The sequence below is a fragment of the Lissotriton helveticus genome, chromosome 9 (genome assembly GCF_964261635.1).
Source record: "Lissotriton helveticus chromosome 9, aLisHel1.1, whole genome shotgun sequence".
Taxonomy (NCBI): domain Eukaryota; kingdom Metazoa; phylum Chordata; class Amphibia; order Caudata; family Salamandridae; genus Lissotriton; species Lissotriton helveticus.
The window spans coordinates 763541362-763562798 of NC_136070.1; positions in this window are offsets into that span (position 1 = coordinate 763541362).

A 21437-nucleotide genomic window follows, 5' to 3' on the forward strand; every position below is an offset into this window, starting at 1 on the left:
CAGCTCCGCGGTAATCGTTTTTCAGCAGAAAATTGATTTTTTGGACTGTACCTAAAATGATTCAAAATGTCAATTGGATCGTGCCTCATGTTGAATATCCACTTTTTAAACCCTCACAGGGAACAAAATTGCCATTTTCACAGAGTTTTGCTTACTCAGAAGCTTTAATTTTGACCCATCCCAGGCACAGAAATGACTTTAAACACATTTATTTTAGTTGAAAAATTGATAATTCACATCCAACCGCAATTTACAGCCAAAAGATTAAATGTTAAAATTTCATCTAAATTGACCATTTTGGGAACGTTCGACAGCTCCGCGGTCATCGTTTTTCGGCAGAAAATTGATTTTTTGGGCTGTACCTACAATGATTCAAAATGTCAATTGGATCGTGAATCATGTTCAATAACCACTTTTTAAACCCTCACAGGGACCAAAATTGCCATTTTTACTGAGTTTTGCTTACTCAGAAGCTTCAATTTTGACCAATTTCAGGCACAGAAATGACTTTAAACACATTTATTTTAGTTGAAAAAGTAATAATTCACATCCAACATTAATTTACAGCCAAAAGATTCAATGTTAAAATTTCATCGAAATTGACCATTTTGGGAACGTTCAACAGCTCCGCGGTAATCGTTTTTTCGGCAGAAAATTGATTTTTTTGGACTGTACCTAAAATGATTCAAAATGTCAATTGGATCGTGCCTCATGTTGAATAACCACTTTTTAAACTCTCACAGTGACCAAAATTGCCATTTTTACAGAGTTTTGCTTACTCAGAAGCTTCAATTTTGACCAATTTCAGGCACAGAAATGACTTTAATCACATTTATTGTAGTTGAAAAAGTAATAATTCATATCCAACATTAATTTACAGCCAGAAGATTAAATGTTAAAATTTCATCGAAATTGACCGTTTTGGGAACGTTCAACAGCTCCGCGGTAATCGTTTTTCGGCAGAAAATTGATCTTTTGGACTGTACCTAAAATGATTCAAAATGTCGATTGGATCGTGCCTCATGTTGAATAACCACTTTTTAAACTCTCACGTGACCAAAATTGCCATTTTTACAGAGTTTTGCTTACTCAGAAGGTTCAATTTTGACCAATTTAAGGCACAGAAATGACTTTAAACACATTTATTTTAGTTAAAAAAGTAATAATTCACATCCAACATTAATTTACAGCCAAAAGATTCAATGTTAAAATTTCATCGAAATTGACCATTTTGGGAACGTTCGACAGCTCTGCGGTCATCGTTTTTCGGCAGAAAATTAATTTTTTGGACTGTACCTAAAATGATTCAAAATGTCAATTGGATCGTGAATCATGTTCAATAACCACTTTTTAAACCCTCACATGGACCAAAATTGCCATTTTTACAGAGTTTTGCTTACTCAGAAGCTTCAATTTTGACCAATTTCAGGCACAAAAATTACTTTAAACACATTTATTTTAGTTGAAAAAGTAATAATTCACATCCAACATTAATTTACAGCCAAAAGATTCAATTTTAAAATTTCATCGAAATTGACCATTTTGGGAAAGTTCAACAGCTCCGCGGTAATCGTTTTTCGGCAGAAAATTGATTTTTTGGGCTGTACCTACAATGATTCAAAATGTCAATTGGATCGTGAATCATGTTGAATAACCACTTTTTAAACCCTCACAGGGACCAAAATTGCCATTTTTACAGAGTTTTGCTTACTCAGAAGCTTCAATTTTGACCAATTTCAGGCACAGAAATGACTTTAAAAACATGTATTTTAGTTGAAAAAGTAATAATTCACATCCAACATTAATTTACAGCCAAAAGATTCAATGTTAAAATTTCATAGAAATTGACCATTTTGGGAACGTTCGACAGCTCCGCGGTCATCGTTTTTCGGCAGAAAATAGATTTTTTGGACTGTACCTAAAATGATTCAAAATGTCAATTGGATCGTGCCTCATGTTGAATAACCACTTTTTAAACTCTCACGTGACCAAAATTGCCATTTTTACAGAGTTTTGCTTACTCAGAAGGTTCAATTTTGACCAATTTCAGGCACAGAAATGACTTTAAACACATTTATTTTAGTTAAAAAAGTAATAATTCACATCCAACATTAATTTACAGCCAAAAGATTCAATGTTAATATTTCATCGAAATTGACCATTTTGGGAACGTTCGACAGCTCTGCGGTCATCGTTTTTTGGCAGAAAATTAATTTTTTGGACTGTACCTAAAATGATTCAAAATGTCAATTGGATCGTGCCTCATGTTGAATATCCACTTTTTAAACCCTCACAGGGAAAAAAATTGCCATTTTTACAGAGTTTTGCTTACTCAGAAGCTTTAATTTTGACCAATTTCACGCCCAGAAATTACTTTAAACACATTTTTTTTAGTTGATAAAGTAATAATTCACATCCAAAAGCAATTTACAGCCAGAAGATTAAATGTTAAAATTTCATCTAAATTGACCATTTTGGGAACGTTCGACAGCTCCGCGGTCATCGTTTTTCGGAAGAAAATTGAATTTTTGGACTGTACCTACAATGATTCACAATGTTAATTGGATCGTGCCTCATGTTGAATAACCACTTTTTAAACCCTCACAGGGACCAAAATTGCCATTTTTACAGAGTTTTGCTTACTCAGAAGCATCAATTTTGGCCAATTTCAGGCACAGAAATGACTTTAAACACATTTATTTTAGTTGAAAAAGTAATAATTCACATCCAACATTCATTTACAGCCAAAAGATTCAATGTTAAAATTTCATCGAAATTAACCATTTTGGGAACGTTCGACAGCTCCGCGGTCATCGTTTTTCGGGAGAAAATTTATTTTTTGGAATGTACCTAAAATGATTCAAAATGTCAATTGAATCATGCCTCATGTTGAATAACCACTTTTTAAACTCTCACAGTGACCAGAATTGCCATTTTTACAGTTTTGCTTACTCAGAAGCTTCAATTTTGACCAATTTCAGGCATAGAAATGACTTTAAACACATTTATTGTAGTTGAAAAAGTAATAATTCACATCCAACATTAATTTACAGCCAAAAGATTCAATGTTAAAATTTCATAGAAATTGACCATTTTGGGAACGTCCGACAGCTCCGCGGTCATCGTTTTTTGGCAGAAAATTGATTTTTTGGGCTGTACCTACAATGATTCAAAATGTCATTTGGATTGTGAATCATGTTGAATAACCACTTTTTAAACCCTCACAGGGACCAAAATTGCCATTTTTACAGAGTTTTGCTTACTCAGAAGCTTCAATTTTGACCAATTTCAGGCACAGAAATGACTTTAAAAACATTTATTTTAGTTGAAAAAGTAATAATTCACATCCAAAATTAATTTACAGCCAAAAGATTCAATGTTAAAATTTCATAGAAATTGACCATTTTGGGAACGTTCGACAGCTCCGCGGTCATCGTTTTTCGGCAGAAAATTGATTTTTTGGACTGTACCTAAAATGATTCAAAATGTCAATTGGATCGTGCCTCATGTTGAATAACCACTTTTTAAACTCTCACGTGACCAAAATTGCCATTTTTACAGAGTTTTGCTTACTCAGAAGGTTCAATTTTGACCAATTTAAGGCACAGAAATGACTTTAAACACATTTATTTTAGTTAAAAAAGTAATAATTCACATCCAACATTAATTTACAGCCAAAAGATTCAATGTTAAAATTTCATCGAAATTGACCATTTTGGGAACGTTCGACAGCTCTGCGGTCATCGTTTTTCGGCAGAAAATTAATTTTTTGGACTGTACCTAAAATGATTCAAAATGTCAATTGGATCGTGAATCATGTTCAATAACCACTTTTTAAACCCTCACATGGACCAAAATTGCCATTTTTACAGAGTTTTGCTTACTCAGAAGCTTCAATTTTGACCAATTTCAGGCACAAAAATTACTTTAAACACATTTATTTTAGTTGAAAAAGTAATAATTCACATCCAACATTAATTTACAGCCAAAAGATTCAATTTTAAAATTTCATCGAAATTGACCATTTTGGGAAAGTTCAACAGCTCCGCGGTAATCGTTTTTCGGCAGAAAATTGATTTTTTGGGCTGTACCTACAATGATTCAAAATGTCAATTGGATCGTGAATCATGTTGAATAACCACTTTTTAAACCCTCACAGGGACCAAAATTGCCATTTTTACAGAGTTTTGCTTACTCAGAAGCTTCAATTTTGACCAATTTCAGGCACAGAAATGACTTTAAAAACATGTATTTTAGTTGAAAAAGTAATAATTCACATCCAACATTAATTTACAGCCAAAAGATTCAATGTTAAAATTTCATAGAAATTGACCATTTTGGGAACGTTCGACAGCTCCGCGGTCATCGTTTTTCGGCAGAAAATAGATTTTTTGGACTGTACCTAAAATGATTCAAAATGTCAATTGGATCGTGCCTCATGTTGAATAACCACTTTTTAAACTCTCACGTGACCAAAATTGCCATTTTTACAGAGTTTTGCTTACTCAGAAGGTTCAATTTTGACCAATTTCAGGCACAGAAATGACTTTAAACACATTTATTTTAGTTAAAAAAGTAATAATTCACATCCAACATTAATTTACAGCCAAAAGATTCAATGTTAATATTTCATCGAAATTGACCATTTTGGGAACGTTCGACAGCTCTGCGGTCATCGTTTTTTGGCAGAAAATTAATTTTTTGGACTGTACCTAAAATGATTCAAAATGTCAATTGGATCGTGCCTCATGTTGAATATCCACTTTTTAAACCCTCACAGGGAAAAAAATTGCCATTTTTACAGAGTTTTGCTTACTCAGAAGCTTTAATTTTGACCAATTTCACGCCCAGAAATTACTTTAAACACATTTTTTTTAGTTGATAAAGTAATAATTCACATCCAACAGCAATTTACAGCCAGAAGATTAAATGTTAAAATTTCATCTAAATTGACCATTTTGGGAACGTTCGACAGCTCCGCGGTCATCGTTTTTCGGAAGAAAATTGAATTTTTGGACTGTACCTACAATGATTCACAATGTTAATTGGATCGTGCCTCATGTTGAATAACCACTTTTTAAACCCTCACAGGGACCAAAATTGCCATTTTTACAGAGTTTTGCTTACTCAGAAGCATCAATTTTGGCCAATTTCAGGCACAGAAATGACTTTAAACACATTTATTTTAGTTGAAAAAGTAATAATTCACATCCAACATTCATTTACAGCCAAAAGATTCAATGTTAAAATTTCATCGAAATTAACCATTTTGGGAACGTTCGACAGCTCCGCGGTCATCGTTTTTCGGGAGAAAATTTATTTTTTGGAATGTACCTAAAATGATTCAAAATGTCAATTGAATCATGCCTCATGTTGAATAACCACTTTTTAAACTCTCACAGTGACCAGAATTGCCATTTTTACAGTTTTGCTTACTCAGAAGCTTCAATTTTGACCAATTTCAGGCATAGAAATGACTTTAAACACATTTATTGTAGTTGAAAAAGTAATAATTCACATCCAACATTAATTTACAGCCAAAAGATTCAATGTTAAAATTTCATAGAAATTGACCATTTTGGGAACGTCCGACAGCTCCGCGGTCATCGTTTTTTGGCAGAAAATTGATTTTTTGGGCTGTACCTACAATGATTCAAAATGTCATTTGGATTGTGAATCATGTTGAATAACCACTTTTTAAACCCTCACAGGGACCAAAATTGCCATTTTTACAGAGTTTTGCTTACTCAGAAGCTTCAATTTTGACCAATTTCAGGCACAGAAATGACTTTAAAAACATTTATTTTAGTTGAAAAAGTAATAATTCACATCCAAAATTAATTTACAGCCAAAAGATTCAATGTTAAAATTTCATAGAAATTGACCATTTTGGGAACGTTCGACAGCTCCGCGGTCATCGTTTTTCGGCAGAAAATTGATTTTTTGGACTGTACCTAAAATGATTCAAAATGTCAATTGGATCGTGCCTCATGTTGAATAACCACTTTTTAAACTCTCACAGTGACCAAAATTGCCATTTTTACAGAGTTTTGCTAACTCAGAAGCTTCAATTTTGACCAATTTCAGGCACAGAAATGACTTTAAACACATTTATTTTAGTTGAAAAAGTAATAATTCACATCCAACATTAATTTACAGCCAAAAGATTCAATGTTAAAATTTCATCGAAATTGACCATTTTGGGAACATTCGACAGCTCTGCGGTCATCGTTTTTCGGCAGAAAATTAAATGTTTTGGACTGTACCTACAATGATTCAAAATGTCAATTGGATCATGCCTCATGTTGAATAACCACTTTTTAAACTCTCACAGTGACCAAAATTGCCATTTTTACAGAGTTTTGCTTACTCAGAAGCTTCAATTTTGACCAATGTCAGGCACAGAAATGACTTTAAACACATTTATTTTAGTTGAAAAAGTAATAATTCACATCCAACATTAATTTACAGCCAAAAGATTCAATGTTAAAATTTCATCGAAATTGACCATTTTGGGAACGTTCGACAGCTCCGCGGTCATCGTTTTTAGGCAGAAAATTGATTTTTTTGGACTGTACCTAAAATGATTCAAAATGTCAATTAGATCGTGCCTCATGTTGAATAACCACTTTTTAAACCCTCACAGGGACCAAAATTGCCATTTTTACAGAGTTTTGCTTACTCAGAAGCTTCAATTTTGACCAATTTCAGGCACAGAAATGACTTTAAACACATTTTTTTTTAGTTGATAAAGTAATAATTCACATCCAACAGCAATTCACAGCCAAAATATTAAATGTTAAAATGTCATCAAAATTGACCATTTTGGGAACGTTCGACAGCTCCGCGGTCATCGTTTTTCGGAAGAAAATAGAATTTTTGGACTGTACCTACAATGAATCACAATGTCAATTGGATCGTGCCTCATGTTGAATAACCACTTTTTAAACCCTCACAGGGACCAAAATTGCCATTTTTACAGAGTTTTGCTTACTCAGAAGCTTCAATTTTGACCAATTTCAGGCACAGAAATGACTTTAAACACATTTATTTTAGTTGAAAAAGTAATAATTCACATCCAACATTAATTTACAGCCAAAAGATTCAATGTTAAAATTTCATCGAAATTGACAATTTTGGGAACGTTCGACAGCTCCGCGGTAATCGTTTTTCGGCAGAAAATTGATTTTTTGGACTGTACCTAAAATGATTCAAAATGTCAATTGGATCGTGCCTCATGTTGAATATCCACTTTTTAAACCCTCACAGGGAACAAAATTGCCATTTTCACAGAGTTTTGCTTACTCAGAAGCTTTAATTTTGACCCATCCCAGGCACAGAAATGACTTTAAACACATTTATTTTAGTTGAAAAATTGATAATTCACATCCAACCGCAATTTACAGCCAAAAGATTAAATGTTAAAATTTCATCGAAATTGACCATTTTGGGAACGTTCGACAGCTCCGCGGTCATCGTTTTTCGGCAGAAAATTGATTTTTTGGGCTGTACCTACAATGATTCAAAATGTCAATTGGATCGTGAATCATGTTCAATAACCAAATTGCCAGTTTTACAGAGTTTTGCTTACTCAGAAGCTTCAATTTTGACCAATTTCAGGCACAGAAATGACTTTAAACACATTTATTTTAGTTGAAAAAGTAATAATTCACATCCAACATTAATTTACAGCCAAAAGATTCAATGTTAAAATTTCATCGAAATTGACCATTTTGGGAACGTTCAACAGCTCCGCGGTAATCGTTTTTTGGCAGAAAATTGATTTTTTGGACTGTACCTAAAATGATTCAAAATGTCAATTGGATCGTGCCTCATGTTGAATAACCACTTTTTAAACTCTCACAGTGACCAAAATTGCCATTTTTACAGAGTTTTGCTTACTCAGAAGCTTCAATTTTGACCAATTTCAGGCACAGAAATGACTTTAAACACATTTATTGTAGTTGAAAAAGTAATAATTCACATCCAACATTAATTTACAGCCAGAAGATTAAATGTTAAAATTTCATCGAAATTGACCATTTTGGGAACGTTCAACAGATCCGCGGTAATCGTTTTTCGGCAGAAAATTGATCTTTTGGACTGTACCTAAAATGATTCAAAATGTCGATTGGATCGTGCCTCATGTTGAATAACCACTTTTTAAACTCTCACGTGACCAAAATTGCCATTTTTACAGAGTTTTGCTTACTCACAAGGTTCAATTTTGACCAACTTCAGGCACAGAAATGACTTTAAACACATTTATTTTAGTTAAAAAAGTAATAATTCACATCCAACATTAATTTACAGCCAGAGATTAAATGTTAAAATTTCATCGAAATTGACCATTTTGGGAACGTTCAACAGCTCCGCGGTAATCGTTTTTCGGCAGAAAATTGATCTTTTGGACTGTACCTAAAATGATTCAAAATGTCGATTGGATCGTGCCTCATGTTGAATAACCACTTTTTAAACTCTCACGTGACCAAAATTGCCATTTTTACAGAGTTTTGCTTACTCAGAAGGTTCAATTTTGACCAATTTCAGGCACAGAAATGACTTTAAACACATTTATTTTAGTTAAAAAAGTAATAATTCACATCCAACATTAATTTACAGCCAAAAGATTCAATGTTGAAATTTCATCGAAATTGACCATTTTGGGAACGTTCGACAGCTCTGCGGTCATCGTTTTTCGGCAGAAAATTAATTTTTTGGACTGTACCTAAAATGATTCAAAATGTCAATTGGATCGTGCCTCATGTTGAATATCCACTTTTTAAACCCTCACAGGGACCAATTTTGGAATTTTTACAGAGTTTTGCTTACTCAGTAGCTTTAATTATGACCAATTTCACGCACAGAAATTACTTTAAACACATTTATTTTAGTTGATAAAGTAATAATTCACATCCAACAGCAATTTACAGCCAAAATATTAAATGTTAAAATTTCATCGAAATTGACCATTTTGGGAACGTTCAACAGCTCCGCGGTCATCGTTTTTCGGCAGAAAATTGAATTTTTGGACTGTACCTAAAATGATTCAAAATGTCAATTGGATCGTGCCTCACGTTGAATAACCACTTTTTAAACCCTCACAGGGACCAAAATTGCCATTTTTACAGAGTTTTGCTTACTCAAAAGCTTTAATTTTGACCAATTTCACGCACAGAAACTACTTTAAACACATTTATTTTAGTTGAAAAAGTAATAATTCACATCCAACATGAATTTACAGCCAAAAGATTCAATGTTAAAATTTCATCAAAATTGACCATTTTGGGAACGTTCGACAGCTCCGCGGTAATCGTTTTTCGGCAGAAGATTGATTTTTTGGACTGTACCTAAAATGATTCAAAATGTCAATTGGATCGTGCCTCATGTTGAATAACCATTTTTTAAACTCTCACAGTGACCAAAATTGCCATTTTTACAGAGTTTTGCTTACTCAGAAGCTTCAATTTTGACCAATTTCAGGCACAGAAATGACTTTAAACACATTTATTGTAGTTGAAAAAGTAATAATTCACATCCAACATTAATTTACAGCCAAAAGATTCAATGTTAAAATTTCATCGAAATTGACCATTTTGGGAACGTTCGACAGCTCTGCGGTCATCGTTTTTCGGCAGAAAATTAATTTTGTGGACTGTACCTAAAATGATTCAAAATGTCAATTGGATCGTGCCTCATGTTGAATATCCACTTTTTAAACCATCACAGGGAACAAAATTGCCATTTTTACAGAGTTTTGCTTACTCAGAAGCTTTAATTTTGACCCATCCCAGGCACAGAAATGACTTTAAACACATTTATTTTAGTTGAAAATTGATAATTCACATCCAACCGCAATTTACAGCCAAAAGATTAAATGTTAAAATTTCATCGAAATTGACCATTTTGGGAACGTTCGACAGCTCCGCGGTAATCGTTTTTGGGCAGAAAATTGATTTTTTGGACTGTACCTAAAATGATTCAAAATGTCAATTGGATCGTGCCTCATGTCGAATAACCACTTTTTAAACCCTCACAGTGACCAAAATTGCCATTTTTACAGAGTTTTGCTTACTCGAAAGCTTTAATTTTGACCAATTTCACGCACAGAAATTACTTTAAACACATTTATTTTAGTTGAAAAAGTGATCATTCATATCCAACCGCAATTTACAGCCAAAAGATTAAATGTTAAAATTTCATCGAAATTGACCATTATGGGAACGTTCGACAGCTCCGCGGTCATCGTTTTTTGGCAGAAAATGGATTTTTTGGGCTGTACCTACAATGATTCAAAATGTCAATTGGATCGTGAATCATGTTGAATAACCACTTTTTAAACCCTCACAGGGACCAAAATTGCCATTTTTACAGAGTTTTGCTTACTCAGAAGCTTCAATTTTGGCCAATTTCAGGCACAGAAATGACTTTAAACACATTTATTTTAGTTGAAAAAGTAATAATTCACATCCAACATTCATTTACAGCCAAAAGATTTAATGTTAAAATTTCATCGAAATTTACCATTTTGGGAACGTTCGACAGCTCCGCGGTAATCGTTTTTCGGCAGAAAATTGATTTTTTGGACTGTACCTAAAATGATTCAAAATGTCAATTGGATCGTGCCTCATGTTGAATATCCACTTTTTAAACCCTCACAGGGAACAAAATTGCCATTTTCACAGAGTTTTGCTTACTCAGAAGCTTTAATTTTGACCCATCCCAGGCACAGAAATGACTTTAAACACATTTATTTTAGTTGAAAAATTGATAATTCACATCCAACCGCAATTTACAGCCAAAAGATTAAATGTTAAAATTTCATCGAAATTGACCATTTTGGGAACGTTCGACAGCTCCGCGGTCATCGTTTTTCGGCAGAAAATTGATTTTTTGGGCTGTACCTACAATGATTCAAAATGTCAATTGGATCGTGAATCATGTTCAATACCCACTTTTTAAACCCTCACAGGGACCAAAATTGCCATTTTTACAGAGTTTTGCTTACTCAGAAGCTTCAATTTTGACCAATTTCAGGCACAGAAATGACTTTAAACACATTTATTTTAGTTGAAAAAGTAATAATTCACATCCAACATTAATTTACAGCCAAAAGATTCAATGTTAAAATTTCATCGAAATTGACCATTTTGGGAACGTTCAACAGCTCCGCGGTAATCGTTTTTCGGCAGAAAATTGATTTTTTGGACTGTACCTAAAATGATTGAAAATGTCAATTGGATCGTGCCTCATGTTGAATAACCACTTTTTAAACTCTGACAGTGACCAAAATTGCCATTTTTACAGAGTTTTGCTTACTCAGAAGCTTCAATTTTGACCAATTTCAGGCACAGAAATGACTTTAAACACATTTATTGTAGTTGAAAAAGTAATAATTCACATCCAACATTAATTTACAGCCAGAAGATTAAATGTTAAAATTTCATCGAAATTGACCATTTTGGGAACGTTCAACAGCTCCGCGGTAATCGTTTTTCGGCAGAAAATTGATCTTTTGGACTGTACCTAAAATGATTCAAAATGTCGATTGGATCGTGCCTCATGTTGAATAACCACTTTTTAAACTCTCACGTGACCAAAATTGCCATTTTTACAGAGTTTTGCTTACTCACAAGGTTCAATTTTGACCAATTTCAGGCACAGAAATGACTTTAAACACATTTATTTTAGTTAAAAAAGTAATAATTCACATCCAACATTAATTTACAGCCAAAAGATTCAATGTTAAAATTTCATAGAAATTGACAATTTTGGGAACGTTCGACAGCTCCGCGGTCATCGTTTTTCGGCAGAAAATTGATTTTTTGGACTGTACCTAAAATGATTCAAAATGTCAATTGGATCGTGCCTTATGTTGAATAACCACTTTTTAAACTCTCACAGGGACCAAAATTGCCATTTTTACAGAGTTTTGCTAACTCAGAAGCTTCAATTTTGACCAATTTCAGGCACAGAAATGACTTTAAACACCTTTATTTTAGTTGAAAAAGTAATAATTCACATCCAACATTAATTTACAGCCAAAAGATTCAATGTTAAAATTTCATCGAAATTGACCATTTTGGGAACGTTCGACAGCTCCGCGGTCATCGCTTTTCGGGAGAAAATTGATTTTTTGGACTGTACCTGAAATGATTCAAAATGTCAATTGGATCGTGCCTCACGTTGAATAACCACTTTTTAAACCCTCACAGGGACCAAAATTGCCATTTTTACAGAGTTTTGCTTACTCAGAAGCTTCAATTTTGACCAATTTCAGGCACAGAAATGACTTTAAACAAATTTATTGTAGTTGAAAAAGTAATAATTCACATCCAACATTAATTTACAGCCAAAAGATTCAATGTTAAAATTTCATCGAAATTTACCATTTTGGGAACGTTCGACAGCTCTGCGGTCATCGTTTTTCGGCAGAAAATTAATTTTTTGGACTGTACCTAAAATGATTCAAAATGTCAATTGGATCGTGCCTCATGTTGAATATCCACCTTTTAAACCCTCACAGGGAACAAAATTGCCATTTTTACAGAGTTTTGCTTACTCAGAAGCTTTAATTTTGACCCATCCCAGGCACAGAAATGACTTTAAACACATTTATTTTAGTTGAAAAATTGATAATTCACATCCAACCGCAATTTACAGCCAAAAGATTAAATGTTAAAATTTCATCAAAATTGACCATTTTGGGAACGTTCGACAGCTCCGCGGTAATCGTTTTTCGGCAGAAAATTGATTTTTTTGGACTGTACCTAAAATGATTAAAAATGTCAATTGGATCGTGCCTCATGTTAAATAACCACTTTTTAAACTCTCACAGTGACCAAAATTGCCATTTTTACAGAGTTTTGCTTACTCAGAAGCTTCAATTTTGACCAATTTCAGGCACAGAAATGACTTTAAACACATTTATTGTAGTTGAAAAAGTAATAATTCACATCCAACATTAATTTACAGCCAAAAGATTCAATGTTAAAATTTCATCGAAATTGACCATTTTGGGAACGTTCGACAGCTCTGCGGTCATCGTTTTTCGGCAGAAAATTAATTTTTTGGACTGTACCTAAAATGATTCAAAATGTCAATTGGATCATGCCTCATGTTGAATATCCACTTTTTAAACCCTCACAGGGAACAAAATTGCCATTTTTACAGAGTTTTGCTTACTCGAGAAGCTTTAATTTTGACCCATCCCAGGCACAGAAATGACTTTAAACACATTTATTTTAGTTGAAAATTGATAATTCACATCCAACCGCAATTTACAGCCAAAAGATTAAATGTTAAAATTTCATCAAAATTGACCATTTTGGGAACGTTCAACAGCTCCGCGATAATCGTTTTTCGGCAGAAAATTGATTTTTTGGACTGTACCTAAAATGATTCAAAATGTCAATTGGATCGTGCCTCATGTCGAATAACCACTTTTTAAACCCTCACAGTGACCAAAATTGCCATTTTTACAGAGTTTTGCTTACTCGAAAGTTTTAATATTGACCAATTTCACGCACAGAAATTACTTTAAACACATTTATTTTAGTTGAAAAAGTGATAATTCACATCCAACCGCAATTTACAGCCAAAAGATTAAATGTTAAAATTTCATCGAAATTGACCATTATGGGAACGTTCGACAGCTCCGCGGTCATCGTTTTTTGGCAGAAAATTGATTTTTTGGGCTGTACCTACAATGATTCAAAATGTCAATTGGATCGTGAATCATGTTGAATAACCACTTTTTAAACCCTCACAGGGACCAAAATTGCCATTTTTACAGAGTTTTGCTTACTCAGAAGCTTCAATTTTGGCCAATTTCAGGCACAGAAATGACTTTAAAAACATTTATTTTAGTTGAAAAAGTAATAATTCACATCCAACATTAATTTACAGCCAAAAGATTCAATGTTAAAATTTCATAGAAATTGACCATTTTGGGAACGTTCGACAGCTCCGCGGTCATCGTTTTTTGGCAGAAAATAGATTTTTTGGGCTGTACCTACAATGATTCAAAATGTCAATTGGATCGTGAATCATGTTGAATAACCACTTTTTAAACCCTCACAGGGACCAAAATTGCCATTTTTACAGAGTTTTGCTTACTCAGAAGCTTCAATTTTGACCAATTTCAGGCACAGAAATGACTTTAAAAACATTTATTTTAGTTGAAAAAGTAATAATTCACATCCAACATTAATTTACAGCCAAAAGATTCAATGTTAAAATTTCATAGAAATTGACAATTTTGGGAACGTTCGACAGCTCCGCGGTCATCGTGTTTCGGCAGAAAATTGATTTTTTGGACTGTACCTAAAATGATTCAAAATGTCAATTGGATCGTGCCTTATGTTGAATAACCACTTTTTAAACTCTCACAGTGACTAAAATTGCCATTTTTACAGAGTTTTGCTTACTCAGAAGCTTCAATTTTGACCAATTTCAGGCACAGAAATGACTTTAAACACATTTATTTTAGTTGATAAAGTAATATTTCACATCCAACAGCAATTTACAGCCAAAAGATTAAATGTTAAAATTTCATCTAAATTGACCATTTTGGGAACGTTCGACAGCTCCGCGGTAATCGTTTTTCGGCAGAAAATTGAATTTTTGGACTGTACCTACAATGATTCAAAATGTTTATTGGATCGTGCCTCATGTTGAATAACCACTTTTTAACCCCTCACAGGGACCAAAATTGCCATTTTTACAGAGTTTTGCTTACTCAGAAGCTTCAATTTTGACCAATTTCAGGCACAGAAATGACTTTAAACACATTTATTTTAGTTGAAAAAGTAATAATTCACATCCAACATTAATTTACAGCCAAAAGATTCATGTTAAAATTTCATCGAAATTGACCATTTTGGGAACATTCGAAAGCTCTGCGGTCATCGTTTTTCGGCAGAAAATTAAATGTTTTGGACTGTACCTACAATGATTCAAAATGTCAATTGGATCGTGCCTCATGTTGAATAACCACTTTTTAAACTCTCACAGTGACCAAAATTGCCATTTTTACAGAGTTTTGCTTACTCAGAATCTTCAATTTTGACCAATGTCAGGCACAGAAATGACTTTAAACACATTTATTTTAGTTGAAAAAGTAATAATTCACATCCAACATTAATTTACAGCCAAAAGATTCAATGTTAAAATTTCATCGAAATTGACCATTTTGGGAACGTTCGACAGCTCCGCGGTCATCGTTTTTAGGCAGAAAATTGATTTTTTTGGACTGTACCTAAAATGATTCAAAATGTCAATTAGATCGTGCCTCATGTTGAATAACCACTTTTTAAACCCTCACAGGGACCAACATTGCCATTTTTACAGAGTTTTGCTTACTCAGAAGCTTCCATTTTGACCAATTTCAGGCACAGAAATGACTTTAAACACATTTTTTTTAGTTGATAAAGTAATAATTCACATCCAACAGCAATTCACAGCCAAAAGATTAAATGTTAAAATTTCATCAAAATTGACCATTTTGGGAACGTTCGACAGCTCCGCGGTCATCGTTTTTCGGAAGAAAATTGAATTTTTGGACTGTACCTACAATGAATCACAATGTCAATTGGATCGTGCCTCATGTTGAATAACCACTTTTTAAACCCTCACAGGGACCAAAATTGCCATTTTTACAGAGTTTTGCTTACTCAGAAGCTTCAATTTTGACCAATTTCAGGCACAGAAATGACTTTAAACACATTTATTTTAGTTGAAAAAGTAATAATTCACATCCAACATTAATTTACAGCCAAAAGATTCAATGTTAAAATTTCATCGAAATTGACCATTGTGGGAACGTTCGACAGCTCCGCGGTCATCGCTTTTCGGGAGAAAATTGATTTTTTGGACTGTACCTGAAATGATTCAAAATGTCAATTGGATCGTGCCTCATGTTGAATAACCACTTTTTAAACTCTCACAGTGACCAAAATTGCCATTTTTACAGAGTTTTGCTTACTCAGAAGCTTTAATTTTGACCCATCCCAGGCACAGAAATGACTTTAAACACATTTATTTTAGTTGATAAAGTAATAATTCACATCCAACAGCAATTCACAGCCAAAAGATTAAATGTTAAAATTTCATCAAAATTGACCATTTTGGGAACGTTCGACAGCTCCGCGGTCATCGTTTTTCGGAAGAAAATTGAATTTTTGGACTGTACCTACAATGAATCACAATGTCAATTGGATCGTGCCTCATGTTGAATAACCACTTTTTAAACCCTCACAGGGACCAAAATTGCCATTTTTACAGAGTTTTGCTTACTCAGAAGCTTCAATTTTGACCAATTTCAGGCACAGAAATGACTTTAAACACATTTATTTTAGTTGAAAAAGTAATAATTCACATCCAACATTAATTTACAGCCAAAAGATTCAATGTTAAAATTTCATCGAAATTGACCATTTTGGGAACGTTCAACAGCTCCGCGGTAATCGTTTTTCGGCAGAAAATTGATTTTTTTGGACTGTACCTAAAATTATTCAAAATGTCAATTGGATCATGCCTCATGTTGAATAACCACTTTTTAAACTCTCACAGTGACCAAAATTGCCATTTTTACAGAGTTTTGCTTACTCAGAAGCTTCAATTTTGACCAATTTCAGGCACAGAAATGACTTTATTCACATTTATTGTAGTTGAAAAAGTAATAATTCATATCCAACATTAATTTACAGCCAGAAGATTAAATGTTAAAATTTCATCGAAATTGACCGTTTTGGGAACGTTCAACAGCTCCGAGGTAATCGTTTTTCGGCAGAAAATTGATCTTTTGGACTGTACCTAAAATGATTCAAAATGTCGATTGGATCGTGCCTCATGTTGAATAACCACTTTTTAAACTCTCACGTGACCAAAATTGCCATTTTTACAGAGTTTTGCTTACTCAGAAGGTTCAATTTTGACCAATTTAAGGCACAGAAATGACTTTAAACACATTTATTTTAGTTAAAAAAGTAATAATTCACATCCAACATTAATTTACAGCCAAAAGATTCAATGTTAAAATTTCATCGAAATTGACCATTTTGGGAACGTTCGACAGCTCTGCGGTCATCGTTTTTCGGCAGAAAATTAAATGTTTTGGACTGTACCTACAATGATTCAAAATGTCAATTGGATCGTGCCTCATGTTGAATAACCACTTTTTAAACTCTCACAGTGACCAAAATTGCCATTTTTACAGAGTTTTGCTTACTCAGAATCTTCAATTTTGACCAATGTCAGGCACAGAAATGACTTTAAACACATTTATTTTAGTTGAAAAAGTAATAATTCACATCCAACATTAATTTACAGCCAAAAGATTCAATGTTAAAATTTCATCGAAATTGACCATTTTGGGAACGTTCGACAGCTCCGCGGTCATCGTTTTTAGGCAGAAAATTGATTTTTTTGGACTGTACCTAAAATGATTCAAAATGTCAATTAGATCGTGCCTCATGTTGAATAACCACTTTTTAAACCCTCACAGGGACCAACATTGCCATTTTTACAGAGTTTTGCTTACTCAGAAGCTTCCATTTTGACCAATTTCAGGCACAGAAATGACTTTAAACACATTTTTTTTAGTTGATAAAGTAATAATTCACATCCAACAGCAATTCACAGCCAAAAGATTAAATGTTAAAATTTCATCAAAATTGACCATTTTGGGAACGTTCGACAGCTCCGCGGTCATCGTTTTTCGGAAGAAAATTGAATTTTTGGACTGTACCTACAATGAATCACAATGTCAATTGGATCGTGCCTCATGTTGAATAACCACTTTTTAAACCCTCACAGGGACCAAAATTGCCATTTTTACAGAGTTTTGCTTACTCAGAAGCTTCAATTTTGACCAATTTCAGGCACAGAAATGACTTTAAACACATTTATTTTAGTTGAAAAAGTAATAATTCACATCCAACATTAATTTACAGCCAAAAGATTCAATGTTAAAATTTCATCGAAATTGACCATTGTGGGAACGTTCGACAGCTCCGCGGTCATCGCTTTTCGGGAGAAAATTGATTTTTTGGACTGTACCTGAAATGATTCAAAATGTCAATTGGATCGTGCCTCATGTTGAATAACCACTTTTTAAACTCTCACAGTGACCAAAATTGCCATTTTTACAGAGTTTTGCTTACTCAGAAGCTTTAATTTTGACCCATCCCAGGCACAGAAATGACTTTAAACACATTTATTTTAGTTGATAAAGTAATAATTCACATCCAACAGCAATTCACAGCCAAAAGATTAAATGTTAAAATTTCATCAAAATTGACCATTTTGGGAACGTTCGACAGCTCCGCGGTCATCGTTTTTCGGAAGAAAATTGAATTTTTGGACTGTACCTACAATGAATCACAATGTCAATTGGATCGTGCCTCATGTTGAATAACCACTTTTTAAACCCTCACAGGGACCAAAATTGCCATTTTTACAGAGTTTTGCTTACTCAGAAGCTTCAATTTTGACCAATTTCAGGCACAGAAATGACTTTAAACACATTTATTTTAGTTGAAAAAGTAATAATTCACATCCAACATTAATTTACAGCCAAAAGATTCAATGTTAAAATTTCATCGAAATTGACCATTTTGGGAACGTTCAACAGCTCCGCGGTAATCGTTTTTCGGCAGAAAATTGATTTTTTTGGACTGTACCTAAAATTATTCAAAATGTCAATTGGATCATGCCTCATGTTGAATAACCACTTTTTAAACTCTCACAGTGACCAAAATTGCCATTTTTACAGAGTTTTGCTTACTCAGAAGCTTCAATTTTGACCAATTTCAGGCACAGAAATGACTTTATTCACATTTATTGTAGTTGAAAAAGTAATAATTCATATCCAACATTAATTTACAGCCAGAAGATTAAATGTTAAAATTTCATCGAAATTGACCGTTTTGGGAACGTTCAACAGCTCCGAGGTAATCGTTTTTCGGCAGAAAATTGATCTTTTGGACTGTACCTAAAATGATTCAAAATGTCGATTGGATCGTGCCTCATGTTGAATAACCACTTTTTAAACTCTCACGTGACCAAAATTGCCATTTTTACAGAGTTTTGCTTACTCAGAAGGTTCAATTTTGACCAATTTAAGGCACAGAAATGACTTTAAACACATTTATTTTAGTTAAAAAAGTAATAATTCACATCCAACATTAATTTACAGCCAAAAGATTCAATGTTAAAATTTCATCGAAATTGACCATTTTGGGAACGTTCGACAGCTCTGCGGTCATCGTTTTTCGGCAGAAAATTAATTTTTTGGACTGTACCTAAAATGATTCAAAATGTCAATTGGATCGTGAATCATGTTCAATAACCACTTTTTAAACCCTCACAGGGACCAAAATTGCCATTTTTACAGAGTTTTGCTTACTCAGAAGCTTCAATTTTGACCAATTTCAGGCACAAAAATGACTTTAAACACATTTATTTTAGTTGAAAAAGTAATAATTCACATCCAACATTAATTTACAGCCAAAAGATTCAATTTTAAAATTTCATCGAAATTGACCATTTTGGGAACGTTCAACAGCTCCGCGGTAATCGTTTTTCGGCAGAAAATTGATTTTTTGGGCTGTACCTACAATGATTCAAAATGTCAATTGGATTGTGAATCATGTTGAATAACCACTTTTTAAACCCTCACAGGGACCAAAATTGCCACTTTTACAGAGTTTTGCTTACTCAGAAGCTTCAATTTTGACCAATTTCAGGCACAGAAATGACTTTAAAAACATTTATTTTAGTTGAAAAAGTAATAATTCACATCCAACATTAATTTACAGCCAAAAGATTCAATGTTAAAATTTCATAGAAATTGACCATTTTGGGAACGTTCGACAGCTCCGCGGTCATCGTTTTTCGGCAGAAAATAGATTTTTTGGACTGTACCTAAAATGATTCAAAATGTCAATTGGATCGTGCCTCATGTTGAATAACCACTTTTTAAACTCTCACGTGACCAAAATTGCCATTTTTACAGAGTTTTGCTTACTCAGAAGGTTCAATTTTGACCAATTTCAGGCACAGAAATGACTTTAAACACATTTATTTTAGTTAAAAAAGTAATAATTCACATCCAACATTAATTTACAGCCAAAAGATTCAATGTTAATATTTCATCGAAATTGACCATTTTGGGAACGTTCGACAGCTCTGCGGTCATCGTTTTTTGGCAGAAAATTAATTTTTTGGACTGTACCTAAAATGATTCAAAATGTCAATTGGATCGTGCCTCATGTTGAATATCCACTTTTTAAACCCTCACAGGGAAAAAAATTGCCATTTTTACAGAGTTTTGCTTACTCAGAAGCTTTAATTTTGACCAATTTCACGCCCAGAAATTACTTTAAACACATTTTTTTTAGTTGATAAAGTAATAATTCACATCCAACAGCAATTTACAGCCAGAAGATTAAATGTTAAAATTTCATCGAAATTGACCATTTTGGGAACGTTCGACAGCTCCGCGGTCATCGTTTTTCGGAAGAAAATTGAATTTTTGGACTGTACCTACAATGATTCACAATGTTAATTGGATCGTGCCTCATGTTGAATAACCACTTTTTAAACCCTCACAGGGACCAAAATTGCCATTTTTACAGAGTTTTGCTTACTCAGAAGCTTCAATTTTGGCCAATTTCAGGCACAGAAATGACTTTAAACACATTTATTTTAGTTGAAAAAGTAATAATTCACATCCAACATTCATTTACAGCCAAAAGATTCAATGTTAAAATTTCATCAAAATTAACCATTTTGGGAACGTTCGACAGCTCCGCGGTCATCGTTTTTCGGGAGAAAATTTATTTTTTGGAATGTACCTAAAATGATTCAAAATGTCAATTGAATCGTGCCTCATGTTGAATAACCACTTTTTAAACCCTCACAGGGACCAAAATTGGAATTTTTACAGAGATTTGCTTACTCAGTAGCTTTAATTATGACCAATTTCACGCACAGAAATTACTTTAAACACATTTATTTTAGTTGAAAAAGTAATAATTCACATCCAACATTAATTTACAGCCAAAAGATTCAATGTTAAAATTTCATAGAAATTGACCATTTTGGGAACGTTCGACAGCTCCGCGGTCATCGTTTTTTGGCAGAAAATTGATTTTTTGGGCTGTACCTATAATGATTCAAAATGTCATTTGGATTGTGAATCATGTTGAATAACCACTTTTTAAACCCTCACAGGGACCAAAATTGCCATTTTTACAGAGTTTTGCTTACTCAGAAGCTTCAATTTTGACCAATTTCAGGCACAGAAATGACTTTAAAAACATTTATTTTAGTTGAAAAAGTAATAATTCACATCCAACATTAATTTACAGCCAAAAGATTCAATGTTAAAATTTCATAGAAATTGACCATTTTGGGAACGTTCGACAGCTCCG